Below are 14,569 nucleotides of genomic sequence, written 5' to 3'. Positions count from 1 at the left end.
TGCGGCTCGTCAGCTCTGGGTAGCTGCGCATCATTCGGAATTGGCCAACCAGGGGTCACTCAGCGAGCGATATACACCTGGGAGGGTGACTGAGCACTCCTCAGTGCCACAGTGCAAGCCAGTATATATATATATATGAGTGTAATCTGCTTATACGCTTATCTGCATATATATATTATATATATGCAGATAACACTCCGACTTGATATGTCTACGTATGAAGGAGTGAAATTAGGTGCATTGGGCAGATCTTCTGTATCTATAGCCGTACTGTCGTACGTTAAAGGTACTGTAAAGCAGCAAGCTGACCCATTTGACAGCCTGGGTGCTCAGTATACAAACGCCACACATTTCGTTCCAATCCACCTCGTAGTTTTTTCTTTCTTTTTTTTAAAGAAAATTCAGATTTAATACTACGGGCAACCCTGTATCTAAGACCCCATACGAACTCCGCAGTTCCCGCCATGTGGGGCGGCGAACATAAACATGCCAATAACAATGGGAGCGTTCAGCGACATCCGTGGGCCGCTACCATCACCACGCCTGCTCGCCGGACGTGGTGCATTTTTGCGTATAGGTGACTCTCACTGTGATTCTGCTGACAGTCATGTTACTCATTTCCGCGACGTACCAATGTCCTTGCATTTTGAGACAATATGCGTCAGGAACCATCTCGTTCGAACTAACTTTTCAAAGAAAGTTCAAGAAGCCGGCTACTTAGCCCATGACTTAGCCGATAGGGGGCTGGGGACAAGCAATACTGTTGCTCGACGAATGGGCGATTGTTTCCCGCCTGGGGTCGCCCCGAGTCTTTTCACCGCAATTTAAGTCGTGATTAAAAAGCATTTAGAATTATCTGTCGCTCATAACTAGAGATGGGACGAATCCGAGTTTGAGTCCGAATCCTAATCCAACACTCTTAAAAAAAGGGTGTACTTTAACTCCTTTTTTTGCCACATATATAACACCCTTTTGGAGAGTACAGTTACGCTCAAAAGGGTGTGTCCTCACTCCCTCAAGGGAGTAGCATAACACCTTTCTTCGTACTGGAGAGTAATATTACTCCCCTGCAGTGAGAAGGTGTTATGCTACTCCCTTGAGGGAGTGAGGAGACACCCTTTTGAGCGTAACTGTACTCTCCAAAAGGGTGTTATATATGTGGCAAAAAAAGGAGATAAAGTACACCCTTTTTTTGAAGAGTGAAGGAAGGTTCTACGAATCCTTTCTTTAAAAGAGTTTAAAAAGCCAGGAAAAAAAACAACACTTCTAGTGAAAAGTGCTCTGAGGCAGAATATGATATCTTTGTTTAATGAAAGACAAATTATGTAGTTCTTCAGTTTCAGGAGAAAATATGCCCGTGCAGTTTTTCTTAAACGTCGTTGATTTAACCACGTTGTTCATCGACTACAAGAAATGCATACATTCGCGAGTCTAAATTATTTCCATAAAACTTAGCAACAATCAAAAGCAAAACAAGCTTATTTTAAACTTGGAATGCAACAGTTCCTGCCTCGACTCTTTTTTCAGTCCAGAGCAATGTAAACAAACAAAAAACAAGAACACACCTGTCGGCCAATGAGGCTTTCGGTGAACTCCGGAGGCGCCAACTTGAAAAAGAAACAAACAAACGTGGTTTGTGGATTCGAAAGATTCGATTCGCCATTTTGGAGGCTGGGATTCGGATTCGCGAATCTCCCAGTCGAGTCGTGGAAATGGAATCATCCAATGGAATCATCCGTGGCATCCACACAAGTCGCGGGAGGTGTACTTACGGAACCAGCCAGTGGGGCGCTTATATTGCGCACGTCGCCAAATATCCAAAGGCGTTAAAAAGGAGCCTCGACGTACTTTCGATCAGTTTAATGACAATACATACTATAAATATAGTGAGTGTCGTTTTCAGGTTAAACGCTTTTCTCAGATTCGGAGGGTAAAAATCGGGCGATAATTGTGCCTCGGGTGCCATCGGGTGTTTGTGTTTCTCCTCTTCTCTATTAAGTGCTTTCCTAATCTCTCTTTTTTGTTGTTGTTGTTTTTTGCGGGATAGTGACCTTCCAGCGGTGATCCCCGACATATAGACAGTGTTGGCACACATGGGTGTATTGCTGGGAACGTAAGTGATCCATTCTTACATGTGCTACACGTGGCGACCTTTGTTCGTCTTCAGTGGAAACGTCACTTGAGGATTTCATAGTGACTAGAATTCGGGGAGAAATCTGGTTTAACCCGAATTGGTCGGAAGTCAGTTCGGGGGAAACCGGGCGGAATCGGGTTTAACCCGAAAAAGTCACTCCCTAACTATAAAACGTTGTTTAATGGCCGCATAATAAAATTAAGGCAAGAAACCGCTGCGCAGAAACTGTCGTTGAAATGCGACACCATTTTTACTTTATTTTTTCGTACCCGCCAGCAGCACCTCCCTACGCAGCGGTGCACAAATGGGAGAATAATGCGCGGAATCTGAGAATTCAAAGAATTCCTTTTGGAAGACTGAAGAATCCAGTTAGGAACGCGAACTCCCCTAACGTAAGTTCGCCGTCAACCTTTCCTGTCGTGAATATATTATATCCTCGGGCAGACGTTCCCCGCCCTGTCACAACACGGACCCGGAAATTTATACCGTCGTATTACGCCGCTTAGTTTCACATCAAGACGGGCGACCCTGACACCGAAAGAATGCCGTACGCAAGCGCGTATTTGCAAATATGTACAAGGAGTGTGGGAAAGCAAGACGACTGGTGAGTTCCCGCTTTGGCAATGAACTCGAATGTAAATTTTCTAGAAAGAGAAGAAGAAAAAAAGCTAAGTGGGGTTAGGTAAGCGCTCGGCGCGGTTAGACCGTCAACAACAATTTACCCTTGGATGGAATCCATCACGTGTCTCATCATAATGATTACACTATTTCTAGATTTCATCTGTGCAAATGTGTTCGAGCTTTGTGGGTGCCTACTACCGTGTAGGTCCGTCCGTGGCTTTATAGGGTCACGTGACACGACGTGACAGTGCCGACACCACGTGATCATCAGACTGTTTGCGGTATGCGTTCTAACAACAACAACGACAATTATATTGTGACGATGAAGTTTTTCACTCTAGGGGTGGAACGCTACCCCCATAGCTAGAGTTGCTAGGGTGCGGTGTAACCACCACAGTAACAATGCAAAAAAAAAAAAAAAAAGAAAGAGTAAAACGATTTCACAGAATCCTTAAGTAAGATGTTTTCAATAACAGATTAATGGCCTTTTAAAAATAGTTTCGCACAAAATTTACCGCCAATTATGGTCTGATAAAGCTACCGCATTTAAGTGCGTTTGAAACAATACCGAAAGATGCAGCCAACACAAAAAGACAGAACACGTGATTCTATAACCTAGACACCAATACGCATTTACACTCACGCTGACCGATTTGCTTTGGCCCTGCACTAGGACCAACAGGTGATTTCGGTTTACAATTATTTTCAGTTCTGTTGGACGCCACGTTTCAGACGCCATCGCAATTTCAGTTCCAAGGAAATTTCACAGGAACAAGCCTTCAAAACACTCCCCGCTCCATGCGTCGTACACTGACCCCAGCCCTCTCAAAAACGACACACTTCCTTCCACAGTCACGGAACCTTCAACGCGGAACCGATTCTGCGGATCCCCGAAAATTACACCGGTCGCGTAACTTGACAACGCCAGGAATCGGTGCCTCGTCGAGGTTAAGTCAGACACGCCATCTGCCATGCCCATTTAACTGTCGACGATGCCATTAAGAACGAAACCAACCCTCTTAGGGTGCTCTATAAATCCGGTCCCCCACGGCTCTTTTTCAGCCCATTAACTCACTAAACAAGCACTCGATGAAGAAGAGGTGATGATCGCCCCGCCGGAGAGACGAGCTCCGGCTCTATATATCGGAGCGAACGAGGAGCTGAGCGAACAAGGGCTGCTATATAATGCGTATCCTATATAACCCTACCCTTTTGTTATAAACTTGCTCGCTCCCGAAAGGGTGCATGTATTCAGTCAATATTGACTGCGCATATGGCGGTATCGAATGCTTTGTGCTATCGTCGTCTGTTTTCGCACGGAATCCGGCTGGTGTATGGGGGTAAGCATATACCCTGTATTCCACACAAGCGACGTCCCCACAGAATATTCTAGTTGATGAAAACAAAACAAAAAAAAACAAGCAGCGTTTTATGTGGAGCATTCGCAGGGCACCGGTATATCGGAAACCGCGTCCTGCAAACTTAGCAGACGACACCAAGGCTCTGACGTCATCCCTTTTCGTGCTCTGCGCGAGATATTCCGTAGCAGACGACAGAGCCTTGGTGTCGTCTGCTACGAAATATCTCGCGCAGAGCACGAAAATGGATGACGTTGAGCGCTCGCTCTCACATGACAGCAGGAAGCAACGACGTTTGGCGCATCTTCCGCTGCAGTAGTATTCCTGGGAATGCGCCCGTACGAATACACGTATGGTGGTCAACGCGATGGTGTTTCTTGATCACCATAAAAAAAGAGGGGTTGTTCAAGAGTTTCCCAACAGTAACCTCGGCAAAGCACTAAAGCCGCAGAGAATAATCTGCGGAGGCGCCCACATTGTAATCAGGCAGCCCACGCGAGGCAGGATCGCTTTTGGTCCAACCAGGCTGCCTAACGAGAACGACGACATTCTCGCTAAGGGTAAACTGAGTGCAGAAGATAAAAGGCAAACGGGGCGTTATTTTGTCGACAGTACAGAAGACCAAGCAAACAAAAAGAAAGGGAAAGAAAGGAAACTCGTAACCACCTTGCAAAAAGACAGACAAGGAGAACAGCAACGGTGTGTGTATATACCGCACCGAGAAGCGAAAAAGCACGCACAGGAAGGCCAATGCCACCCAACCTTGCTTAAGATCGAAATAAAGAAGGGAGCAAATTCTCGGAGATACGGGATATAATCCACCCGATTATCTCTGGCTGGCGGATTTAGGAACGGACGCTAATCGTCTCCACACGCTGGTAATCCCAGTCCGGATGGTTTGACGCTCGAAATACTGGAAGGGACAGCATAATGGCCTCTTATTTGCTTTACTTGTCTTCTTTCCATTTTTCCAAAGGTCTCTGACCAGTGGCGACCCCACGCAGCGAACGAGAGAGAGAGAGAGACTGAGAGAGGCTCGTGGCACCCTCCGTACGCGCTGTGCAGCCTTAAATCGGTTGTTTGCGAGAAACAACTAAGTTCTCGAGGAACGGAAGCTTTAGCGGATAAGGATTTTTGCGGGACTCTGCAGGTGTGCTGTCCCACTTGAAGGGTGGGTACAGAAGGCGACTAAAGAGTTTAAACACGTCTCGGTGCCCTTATTCCGAATGAAGTACGTGCACGTGCTGTTTCAGGAAAGAACCGGTGTCAACACGCAAACGCTGATGGTATGATAACACACCACCACTACGAAAGCTATGGAAGCGTAAGAGGCACCAGATGGCGTACTAGTCTTACTTTACCTTATAGGTCACGTCGGGTTTATATGGGCTGGGTGGCCCAAGCTACCGCTCGTTCCAAAGGAAAAAGCCACATCCCTGCCCTGTCCAACTAATAATTGTTGATGTCTAGAAAGTGGCATCATATTGGCTAGTTGACATTATATACTCACCATTAAGCTGTCTCACAGCTTCCCCACCCCCATCCTTGAGATGAAACATGCAGAGCACTGAATCACGTGATTTTCGCAAACTACGGCGATGTTAACGGCGATGAAGAGGGGGGAGGGGATATATTTATTAGAACAGAGGCAAAAAAGGAGGAACTCGGCCAGCCAAACGGGACGTCGGCTTGCTATCCCGCAAAAAAGAAAAAGAAAGAAAGAAAAGAAAAATAAAAGGAAGGAAGGAAGGATGAAGAGGGTTACGCATGCATGGCAAGCAGAAGACCATCAAAGTTTGGTCTGGTGGTAATAGTTCACCGCACACCACGAAGGAGACGGAAACGACGGGAACAATGATGACGACGATGTATTCCGCATTCGTTATCACCTCTCCCTGAAAAAATGAAGCAGCGCTTCTAGCGGCCACTGTCGTAACCAGGGTTGCCAAGTCAATCCTTTACAACGGCCCTCCGTGGGTAGCGTGTCCGCTTGCGCATCCCAAGATGGCGGGTTCAAACCCGGCCGAGGACTTCGGGCCGAGGGCTGTCGAGACTTAGGCGAACCCTCAGGTGGGCAAAACTAGAGCCCTAGAAAAACAAGTTTCAGAGTACCGCCAGCCTTTTCCCTTTGCCGCCGCGATGGTTATTGGCCGAATCCACCCACGTGACTGTGATCCACCATATCCCTTCCATTTATTTATTCATTTGGTTAGCTCTTGTACATGTAATGCTCCCATAGATCACTGGCCCTGTTGATTAAAATACTACAGTCTGACGCCTGCGTTTTTAAATCAAATTATTGTATAAGTGATATTATATTTTCCCTACCTAGGAGGTCCTTTTTCGCTTTGAAATTGGCTATGCCCGTATATATGTACAGACAGTATAGTTTATGTACCGTCTGGGATCGTCTAGCACAGGTAATCTCACGCGAGATTCCATAAAATTGCATTTGTCGCAGAGCGTCAACACAGCTGGCCCAATTTGCGTGGAAGGGAAATGGCGTCGTTGCTTGGTTACGTGAGGCGAAGCCAAGTCAAGCCAAGCGGTTGGCGGTACTATGAAACTTGTTTTTCTAGTGCTCTAGGCAAAACTAGTCCGCAGACCCGACCACTGCGGCGTCGCTCATGATCACAGTTGTCTCGCGACGTAAATAACCACCGAATTAAAAAAAAAAAAAACCTCTAAAAGTCGCCAACGCGCCCTGAGAATGTAGCCAATTTCCCGTCTACGTAGCCAATTGTCTAGCCAGTGGGGCGGAGGCATCATATCACGTGGAATGAGATCAGCTCCTCCAAGGTAACCGTTCCGTGAATGCCGAACTGCCAGTTGTACTAGAGCACATGCGATACACATTGACAAAGTAAAATCAATCTACTCCCAATCACACTCCACACTACCCCCAATTATTATTATTATGAATTAAGAAAATATTCGGGTCGAATTCTTGAGGCGCATGACATTTTCGGAAGAACACAAAATGACCAGGGTCGTCGACACGATTTAAATTCCACGCTGAACACGACCAAATATATCCGGCCACGGCATAACGCAAAATAAACCTTATGATTGTTCGTGTAATGATAAGCCGCGATCTTTACGTCGTGAGAAAACTATATGATATAACGAGCGACAATACAGTGCAGGGTAGGCACATGTGGGGGACCGTATAGACGGTCCCCCACATGTCCACGTCCTTATCTAAAGTAGTAAGCCGTGTCTCTGGCGACCACTTATTCGAAGAAGCACCAGGACCGATTTTACTACAGACAATGCACCCACCAAGTCGCTTCGCAGTCCCAGGGTCTACGACTTATCTCAACACAGTCGAAATCTGCACACCACACAGGCCTCTATACCCCTCGTCTCTTGCCCACATCGCAGACCCCTTCGCGGAGACACCACCACGACGGGGACTGTATCTTTCCGACGGCGCGGCGCCTCAACCCCTTCCGGCATTGTTGTCGGAGCTAGTTTTTCCGAAGCGTCTTTTCAAAAGCGACTCTTCCGAGCAGGCCGACTATTTCGCTCACGTCCCAGCTTTTATCACCTACCCGGCGGCTACCCGCGTTTTGGTTTAACTCCAACAGGGCGCCTGACAACCCCGAGCGAGGAACGGACGATAAATCGGCTCCGTTGTGTCGCGGAATGCAAAGCTATAGGCATCCGCATACACATATCCCTTTCAAATCCGCAGACAAGACCATGCGACATTGGCATGTTTCATCAAAGTAAGTGGGGGAGCCGGTTTGTTATCATGAAGAAGAGATTAGGGTATGATACCGTGTTCGAATTTCGTCCGAAAAATGATACTTAGTTGTTGTTGTTTTTTCGTTTTTTGCGCGGAATTTTGTTTTCAGCAGGTAATACGAGGGGGGCTCCATTTGTGACGCGGTGTCTACATCGAGGTCTTGATAACAGGGGTAGCTTTGGCGCCGTAAATAATATAAGGCATGGCCGTTCAATATAAATATGTTTAAAAGCGGTTTTAAGTGGTCTCGCAACTTCAGCACTTATACGAATACGAACGAATACGACACTACAAGAACAAGAAAGGAAAGAAACGGAATAAATCTGATAACCAGTATCCCAGCCAGCCTTTAGGCTATTAGCCAACGCTACCGTCTCTACATTCCCTCTCCACGTCTGACAACTTTTCGAAAGACATATTCCGCCCACACTTGCGATGCATGTCCGCTACTCAATGCAACAACATGCGGCGAAAGGTCCAGCTGGCGACCGCGAACACGGCACGATACGCGACACCGTTTATCCAAACACAACGCCTCTCCTTGGCCATATACAAGGAACAATCATACCTTCAAATCAGAACGGGACCACCCCTTGCTGTGACATTGAACCCCCCCCCGCCCCCCACCTCCAATACTAGCGCACGAAATGACGGCCACTTTCCTCAGAGCCACCCCACAACCCAACCCCCGCCCATTCGACGAAAAAATCCTAGCATCCCCGAGTCTCGCGACAATGTGCGCTTTTATACGCTTTCCTCGGTTCCATTCTCTTCACGAACAACGCAGCGATAAGCACGTCCAAATCCACATCTCAGCCCATCTGTATTAGCCGGGCGGATTTCAAAATGCCTATTTTACTGCGGTACCTACAACAAGCCACGGTCAGGTGGAGGCTCAACTGTGCACGGCTGAATGTACACTGTCCTGGACAATACGGAAGAACTGCGCGCCGTTCGGTGGGGCAGAAGGGAACTGCGTGGCGCCACGCAGATTTCTGACCCTTTTTTTTTATTCTTCAGGCCTACGAGTCTACGACTATAGCAGAAGAACCCCTGGCGGGTGTCCATCACTCGTCATCAGCGGGGTGCCAGCCGTATATGTCCGGAAAGAGTACTCGCCCCTTCCAGAGGAAGGTAAAAACTGTTCCCTCTTTTCGCGCGCTCGGGTTTCTTCCCAAACCCGAAAAGCGGGACAGGTCCGGTACATGGGTACAGCGGTGCTCTCTCTGAATTCCGTTCCGCTAAGAAGCAGAACATAGCGCAGGGAAAAAAGAAAAAGAAAGTGAAAGGCAGAAGTAGGGAGTGAAAAAGGGGAGAAATTATTGACGGTCCACCTCTTTCTGACACCAAAGCGGACCGCCAAGGAAAGCGGGCTTCTGTTGCGGTAGGGAAGCTACAGAACCAGGTGGTAAACCGCTCTTTGTGTTGTACAATGTTGCTGCACAAATGAAAGTGAAAAGCACGACGACATGGTACGAAGCAGTTTAAAAGAAGAACACGGCTTCTAACGTAGCACCAGTGTGACCTACGTTTCATTTTTTTTCTTTCTACTTCTATTCTATTCTGTTCTAATGTAGCTGATTGCACGGCTAAACTTGCCGCGATAATTTGTCGTGGTCTCATCTATCAGAAGTCACTACAACCACGCTGTCAGATCCTCATATTCCATGGTCTCAATTTAAAACACATTTTCTCTGAAGACCCGGCCTGCGCGCTTGGCTGGTCGCTGCGACGCCGTGGAAACAGAGACCTCCTATACAGCTAACTGCTAAAGCGTATTGGCCCGCGCTCCTATAGTCGTTGTTCAACTTAAGAAGGAAAAGAAATATAGTCCGTCAACTACATGCGCCGTTGGAGATAAGGAGAACAAAAGCGTGCCAGAAGAAATACTGCAGCGCCACCACGCGCCATTCGTAGGGGAGCGCACTCTCTGCTGAGCGTAGTGTCATGCGGCCAGTCTTAAAAGCCACTGTACGGAAGCTAAGTGAGTATGATAGATTACGTTATCTGGCGCAAGCAGGGAGGGTGGCCTCTCTGTGTCCAGCCATCCTATTCGCGGCGCAGTAATATTTTGAGGGCTCTGATAGGTGCGTCTCCATGATTACGCAGCAGCTTGTAGGTGGCCGTGCTTTCACAAAAACAAGGGCGTCTTTTGCTTATCGCATTTTCTTTGACGGTTATCAGTTTTTTCAGGTACTAGAGAGGTACGTCGTGTTAGGGATCACTCAAGCACGCATGTCTTCATGTGCCAACAGAACTGCATACGCCCATGCAAATATTATTGAAGGGAGATTTCCTCATATCCATCAGCTATGAAGGATGCTAATGCCTCCTGTTACGGATGCTGTACGGCACGACTGCCGTAGGAACCAGCTGGTCCTTACGTAAGACGCACTCATTAAGCAAGAGATCGCTGGAGCCGACTATCTGAACTTCATATAGAGCAACTGCAAACAGGCTTCGGAGGATCAGTTTGCATAGCACGTCCGCCTACCGATCCCAAGGCTGCAACCCAACTGAGGATGCCAGCACTTAGTGGCAGCGTACAAGATGCTTGGGCCCATCGTCTCCCGGAAGGACGGGTGCTGTGTGCCTTCCAGGTCTACATTATTCAGTATATACCATCATATAACTGTCTAGCGACGTTAATCCACCAATTATTCTTAGCAGGAGTACGATCAAGCAACGTATGATCCATGTTGACATATGGTAACACATCGTAACTCAAACAAAATAGATTTATTTTCTGATCACATCCAGCCTCTCACCCTGGCCGAACTCCGCTGGACAGAGGTCGCACTTGTATGGCTTCTTGTCCACGTGTGTCCGCCTGTCACGCCGCCGGCCTGCCATCGTGCTGAACTCTGCAGGGCAGAGGTCGCACTTGTGTGGCTTTTCTCCCATGTGTGCGTGCTAGCTGTTGTGTGGATACTATCAAGGCATGGAAATATTGCATGTTGCTGCACTGCACTGAAAACAAACTTTGAGCAGATTTTCCGTTCCCAGATTATGCAAATATCGGAACAAAAGCGAACGAGATCCCCATTTCCCCTGGATTCGCATGCAAGCATGCGAATCCAGGTGATGCAAGATGACTGTTGGTTCTCAACGCGTTATGCAGTGAAGTTCTGTTTTTACACTCTCAAAACAGGGGGGAGGGGGTAATGGCAGGACCAGCTCGCCGTTGGTGGCCACACAGAAGTGGGCGTCGTCACGACTATAGCAAAAAAAAAAGAAAGAAAGGCCCTAGATTGCCTATCGAACTATTAACGCCCGAGCTGCTCATATAGCGTAATGCTATTAGTGCTGCCAGAATACCACACATACGTACCACACAGCGCCTGCGTTAAGGCTCCGAATGTCTGCACATATACTGCAATCATCACAATGCATATTTTTTTGCGCGTCACCCTGCCCCAGCAGCTCACATACGCGTCGTCGGCATTCCACGGTACGCTGGTCACCCTACACAGTTCTCCCCCTTACCCTGATCGCTCCCAAATGATTCAGAGCGGCGCGCGTCTACGGAATTTCATAGGCAGGTCCAAATCCCTCAACGTCCCCGCGCAAGCGGTAGAGGTAGGCACAGACGCGCGTGCGTTTAAACGAAGGAGGGGTCCCGTCCGGATCGATATTTTACCGCGCAGCAACTGTCCAAATTTAGCGTTACAGACGACGAAAAAGAAGGACAAAAAACGCCAAAGGTCGTCCCACCCATTTCGCGCATGCTCGGAGTAGGTGTATTGCTGAAAGGTTCTGTGTGTGCGCGCGTGGGCTCGAGAGCTAGGTCTTTCCTAGCTCTGTATACAACGTGTTCTTCGGAGTGATGACGCTGGTTATATTGGGGCTCGTACGAAGCTAGTAGCTTTGTACACGGCAGAGATTTGTGGTACGAGCTGCTTTTGATAGACATGTCACTCCCGCGAGCAAGCCTCGACAACTTGAACACATCGAAACAGTGTCTTTGTTAGCATTGCTTTCGGGGCAAAGATAAAGGCTCTCTTTCTGGTACATCCAGGGTTGTACATATTAGACCATGCAGCATACCTGCCAGCTTAGGAACATCCGAATTAGGGAGATTTCAAAAGCGGAGGCGGGGAGTGGGGGGGGGGGGGGGGGGGGAGTACGTTGTTGCAAAATGGGTTTGCTATTTTATATACGAGAAAGCCAATGTTCGGAAGCTTTTATCTGCACACGTATCAAGAACACGCTTGACCCCAAGTTGCGACCCCAGGCCCCAGCAGACTCATAAGGCACGAGTGTTGCAGCAACAGACATTGCCTTCTCCGAGGAATTATCTGGGTTTCAGGCTGTGACAAGGCCATGACACTTTCTCAAAAGAACGTGAAGACACGAAACTATGTCCCTGTTTCCTTCGCGATGCTGAACAGCCTTCACATTCAGCACTACCTCAGTAACGGGGCGAAACTTCAGAAGGCCATCTGGACTGTCCAGAAGAGCTTAGACATAGTTGTTGAATAAGTTAGCTACCAAGTTATTTAAAAAAGTAGTTTGCGTAATACGTCAGAACCATTAGTTACAGTTGTACATGGCTGTCATCGTCAGTGCTGTCAACAGCAACCACAAAAACTTTCCGTTCAGTGTGCTTATCATGAGCTCTTGTGCACCGTTTCCCATTTCGCCGACAATTTGACTCAGTCCACTTAGTTCGAGAACACGCGTACCGCTTTGCAACGTCGGGAGTGGGGAACACGGAGGAGGAGGGCCCGACGGGACAACATCGTAGTCCTTGTCTTGCTTTCGGAAAAACTGACCTAGCTATAGTAGCGTTTGTCTAGGCATTTAAGGTAGTCCTGGCGCTCCCTCGACGTAACGTGGGTAAGAATGTCGGTCCGCCCTCCACGCGGAAGTCGCAGCCGTAAACTGTGCAGAACACATGGTGCCATTTCCTGGACGCGATCACTGCAAAGTGCAATGCAAAAACACTGCAGAGGCACCCTCGTCGCACGGAAACATGGAGGAAACGACCGGAAACTTGAAGTGCTAGAACTACAACACACTAGAACTCAGAACTCTCCGGGAAGCGGCAGCGATGCCGATGGGAATAGGGCTGGTATTGGATTGACGTTTACGTCTGTGAGAACTGAGGACAGACAAAAAGCAGGCGTTTGAGATATAGAGGGGGAAACTGCATTTTCCGGGAGATTTGCTTCTCAGTCGTACAATCGTACAAAGCGGTCTGAATCCGGGAGTCTCCCGGATGAATCGGGAGAGTTGGCAGGTATGGATGCAGTTTCACACTAACGTGTCTCTCGTTTTTACGGGGCCAAAACGAACCCACTGAACCTACGGGGTTCGATTGCCCTTAGGTTCTATTTTTGAAGCAAACGGACGACAAATACGTAGTGTAAAACGGGCCTTAGAATTACATTTAACAAAAAGTATTCTGCTTGTATTGTTCTTTCAATTCTGCTCAGTGAATATTTTTGGGTAGCATGAAATGTACGTTCATAACTTCGCCTGGGCTGCTTCAGTAAAGTTTAGGTAAATGTGTCCTTATCTTAAAAAATATATTAGTAATCCTGCCGGTTCTGCAATTAATGTATCATTTAATTTCCCTTCTACTCCCCTCACAGAGATTTGACATGGGCCGGGCCTGGGCCTTACTTACACTCAATCACAGGAAAAAAATAAGGACTGAAAAAACAAAACAAAAAGAAAACAGTCCAACAGCTCACTAGTTCACCATGCCCCCCGAATGCTCAGCGAATAAGGGAGACGCCCTGCGCACTTCGCCGTTGTCACACGTGCGGTCCTCAAGGGTGATTGGAACCAATGACCATTGGACAGGCAGGTTGCGCCACCTAGCGTGTAGCGTGTCAACCTGTCAGGGGACATTGATCCACGAAATCTCCGCTTCGCCGTTCCAAGCATCATCCTCCATTTTGGAGAAAATTTGGTGTCATGGCGGCCCCCACGGAAAACGGCACCCAATGAAATGCGCCTAAGTTTGATTGACAGGTCGAGTCTCTTTTTTAGGCTCCTCCCAATGGCCAGACTTCCTTTTAATACACGGCACTGGTTCAATGGTCATTGGCTTCAATCATTATTGAAGACTGCACGTGTGACAGGAATATCAGAAACGGCGCCCTCATACACCAGTTCACCCAATGACGATCATATTCCGCAACTCGGAGCAAAGCTGGCACTCGCAGTGTGTTTACCGCATGTCTTGCGCAGATAAGAAACAGCAGGAGGAACTTCTGCGCATCTCGTTACGTACTTCGAAAATGGAGAACCATCCTCTATCTTCTATCCACAGTTCCGAACACGTCCTCCTCCACAACAACCTTTAGCGGCGAATAAACAATGCAGTGCGCCGAGACATTTGCGCCAGCGATCTGTAGTCCGAGTTTGTGTTATCTGGGTATAGCTGGGAACCGGAGAAAAGGTCCCCGGAGAAAAGGTCCCCTCGGGAGTCTCTCCCGTGGAGTTATACTTTATCGCTCGTAACTCGAATCAGGGACTATTAGAGCGCGAATTTTCACGTCATTTTTGTACTGTTGACATGGTCTTGTACTTGAACGCTTAAAACGAGATTCTGGTCCAAACCCATGGGACTGATTAGAAGAGTTCCGCAGAGATGTAGCAAGTGGTTGAAGAAGAAAGAGATAGAGAGAGAGAAAAAAAGAGCAGCGTATGGAACTTTCAACTACCGAGCAGGGAAAGAGGGAAATGTATTGT

The 14,569-nt window shown here is 47.9% G+C and overlaps 1 protein-coding gene and 1 long non-coding RNA gene across 4 annotated transcripts in view; one reads left to right on the top strand and one right to left on the bottom strand.

Moving 5' to 3' along the window:
- The window catches only part of LOC135391212 (uncharacterized), a 52,427-nt gene extending 41,901 nt beyond the window's left edge, over positions 1 to 10,526 (top strand). The window contains exons 2-3 of the long non-coding RNA XR_010421893.1: positions 8,885 to 8,998; positions 10,058 to 10,526. This is a non-coding gene — a long non-coding RNA (uncharacterized LOC135391212). The remainder of the gene's footprint in view (positions 1 to 8,884; positions 8,999 to 10,057) is intronic.
- Positions 1 to 14,569, bottom strand: part of LOC135391209 (uncharacterized) — a 147,620-nt gene that overhangs the window by 71,280 nt on the left and 61,771 nt on the right. Inside the window, exon 3 of one of the 3 annotated variants that reach the window (XM_064621362.1) lies at positions 1,566 to 1,607. The exons of the other annotated variants lie outside the window; for them this stretch is intronic. The gene's annotated coding sequence lies outside the window, so the exon portion shown is untranslated. The remainder of the gene's footprint in view (positions 1 to 1,565; positions 1,608 to 14,569) is intronic. 3 annotated transcript variants of the gene reach the window in all.

This window comes from Ornithodoros turicata, chromosome 4, assembly GCF_037126465.1.
Source record: "Ornithodoros turicata isolate Travis chromosome 4, ASM3712646v1, whole genome shotgun sequence".
Taxonomy (NCBI): Eukaryota; Metazoa; Arthropoda; class Arachnida; order Ixodida; family Argasidae; genus Ornithodoros; species Ornithodoros turicata.
Note: the sequence above shows the minus strand (reverse complement) of the source record. Positions and strands in the feature narration are given on the sequence as shown.